The sequence below is a fragment of the Myotis lucifugus genome, unplaced genomic scaffold, assembly GCF_000147115.1.
Source record: "Myotis lucifugus unplaced genomic scaffold, Myoluc2.0 scaffold_137, whole genome shotgun sequence".
NCBI classification, from domain to species: domain Eukaryota; kingdom Metazoa; phylum Chordata; class Mammalia; order Chiroptera; family Vespertilionidae; genus Myotis; species Myotis lucifugus.
The window spans coordinates 3,581,207-3,584,430 of NW_005871185.1; the positions used below are offsets into that span (position 1 = coordinate 3,581,207).

The 3,224-nt window shown below is 40.3% G+C and overlaps 1 protein-coding gene across 1 annotated transcript in view; it reads left to right on the forward strand.

Moving 5' to 3' along the window:
- The window catches only part of GRAMD1C (GRAM domain containing 1C), a gene marked incomplete at its 3' end in the record, with an annotated part of 62,250 nt that overhangs the window by 27,709 nt on the left and 31,317 nt on the right, over positions 1 to 3,224 (forward strand). The window lies entirely within an intron of this gene.

Consider the following 3,224-nt stretch of genomic DNA (forward strand, 5'->3'; position numbering starts at 1 on the left):
TGACATCAATAAAAATATTTTAAAAAACAAAACAAAAATCATCTCAATCAATACAGAATAAGTATTTGACAACATTCTTTCCTGGTGAAAAACAAAACAAACTAGGATTAGCAGGGAATTTCTTTGACCTGAAATAGCTAACAGCTGATATATTTAATGGTGAAAGGCTAATGCTTTCTTCCTAAGGTCAGGAACAAGACAAGGATGTCCTTTCTAGCCAACATTGTATTGAAGGTTCTAGCCAGGGAAATTAGGGGAGAAAAATAAAGGTAAAACACATCCAGATTAAAAAAATGAAGAAATAAAACTATCTCCATTTGTCAGATGACATATATATATTTCTAAGGAAGCCAATATATACCTATTAGAACTAGTAGGTTCAGCAAGGTTTCAGGATACATTATCAAAACACAAAAAACAATTATATTTCTGTATGCTCACAATGAACAATCCAAAAAAACAAAAAACAAAAAACAAAAACCCCACCCTAGTTTATTTACAATAACATCAAAAAGAATAAAATACTTGGGAATAACTTTAAGAAAAGAACTATAAGACATGGTTACTGAAAGCTAATAAACACTGTTGGAAGAAATTAAAGAAGACAAGTAAATGAAAAGAATCTCTTGGATAAGAGACTTAATATTATTAAGATAGCAATACTCCTGAGCCTCCAATTGATGTGCAGATTCAGTGCAATCCTTATCAAAATCCCAACTGGCATTTTTGTAGAAATTGACAAGTGGAGCCTAAAATTCATATGGAAATGCAAGGTATCCAAAATAGCCAAAAACCATTGTGCAAAAGAAGAATAAAGTTAGATGAATTAGTCTGTTAGGGCTGCCACAACAAAATACCACAGACTTGACTGAGTGCTTTAAACAACAGAAGTTTATCTTTTCACAGTTCTGGAGGCTGGAAGTCCAAGACTATGGTGCCAGCAGGGTGAATTTCTGGTGTGACCTCTCTCATTAGCTTGCAGCCTTCACACTATGTCCTCACATGGCTTTTTCTCTGTTCACCCACACTCTCAGTTTCTCTTCCTCTTTTTATATCAATGCCAGTCCTATGACACTTGGGCCTCACCCTTATGACCTCTGCCTTAGTCAGCTCAGGCTGCCATAACAAAATGCCGTGGACTGGATGGCTTAAACATCAGAAATTTATATTCTCACTAGAGGCCCAGTGCACAAAAATGTGTGCACTCGGGGGGTCCCTCAGCCCGGCCTATGCCCTCTTGCAGTGTGGGACCCCTCGGAGGATGTCCACCCCAGTGGGGACCCTCACCCCATGGAGGTTTGGCCAGCCTGGGTGAGGGGCTGATGGCTGTTTGCAGGCTGGCCACACCCCCTTTAGGGTGGGGGATCCCCACTGGGGTGCCTGGCCAGTCTGGGTGAGGGGCTGAGAGCTGTTTTCAGGCTGGCCAAGCACCCTGGCGACGGAATCTCCCAGCCTCTCCTTTTTTTCTTTTTCTTTTTTTATTCTGGGATTTATTTATCTTCTGTAATTGAAGCTTTGTTGCCTTTAGCGGAGGCCTGCGGAAAGCTTGGCTTCCTCCATCGCCGGGGGCAACCCACTCCTGCTCGCTCTAGCTCCGTGGCCATGGCTGGCTGAAAGCAGGTATCTGGGGTTTTTATCTTCTATAATTGAAACTTGTTGCTTTCAGTGGAGCTCAGATTGAGCTCAGAGCCGGGCTGTGGCAGGCGGGGAACCTTGGCTTCCTCCATCACTGGAGCAAAGCAAGCCTCCTGCTTGCTCCAGCTCCGTGGCTGCCGGTCGCCATCTTGGTTGGATTAATTTGCATATAGTCGCTCTGATTGGCTGGTGGGCATGGCTTAAGGCATAGCGAAAGTACGATCAATTTGCATGTTTGTCTTTTATTAGTATAGGATAATTCTGGAGTCTGGAAGTCTGAGGCCAGGATGCTTGTATGGTTGGGTTCTGGTGAGAACGCTTTCTGACTTACACATGGCTCCCTTCTCCCTGTCACTTGACATGGGGAAAGAGAGAGAGGGAGAGAACAAATCTGTGGTCTCTTTTTAAATACAGCGCTAATCCCGTCATGAAGCCCTACTCTCTTCACCTCATCTAAACCTGATCATCTCCCAAAGGCCCCATCTCCAAATACCATCACATTGGGAGTTAAGGCTTCAACATATGAATTTTGGGGGGGACACAATTCAGTCCATTACATTGGAGGACTTGCATTTCTTGATTCCAATGTTTACTACAAAATGCAGTAGTCAGGGCATAGACTTACTGGTGTAAGTCTAGACATAGATTAATAGAATAGAATTGAAAATCCAGAAATACAATCTTACACTTATCGACAAAGATGCCAAAACAATTCAAAGGGAAAAGAATAATCTTTTCACCAATTGGTGCTGGAACAATTAAATATCCACATCCAAAAGAATGAATTTTGACCCCTACTTCACATCATATACAAAACATCACTCAAATTGGATCATAGACCTAAATGTACGACCTTGAAGAAACTGTAGGTGTAAATCCTCATAAGGTTTGAATTAGGCAGTAGTTTCTGAGATATGACACCAAAAGCTCAAGTGACAAAAGAAAAAATAAATTGGACTTTATCTAAATAATAAAAACTTTTATGCATGAAGGAGTCCATCAAGAAAATGAAAAGACAACTCATGGATTGGGAGAAAATATATTTGATAAGGTATTTGTATTCAGAATATATAAAGAATTCTTACAACTCAACAAGAAAAAGACAAATAACCCATTAAAAAATGGGCAAGGATTTGAATAGCGATTTCTGCAAAGAAGAAATGGTCAGTAAGCTCATGCAAAGGTGCTCAGTGTCATTAGGCATTAGGGAAACAAATCAAAACCACAGTGAGATACCACTTCCCGATCACGGGGATGGCTAAAATAAGAAGACACACGCTAAGAACTGTTGTTGAGGATGTGGAGAAAACTGGAGCCCTCATTGCTGGTGGGATTGTAAAATTCTGAAAACCATGAAAAAGAGTTTGGCAATTTTTCACAATGTTAAACACATGAGTTACTCTATGACTCCACAATTCCACTTCTAGGTTTACTAGTATGTGCAAGAGAATTGAAAACATATGTTCGTCAGAAACTTGCACTCAAATGTTCCTATTCATAATAGCCAAAAAGTGGAAACATCCAGAATGTCCTTCAACTGATGAATGAATAAGCAAAATGTATATTCATCCAATGAAATACCATTCAGT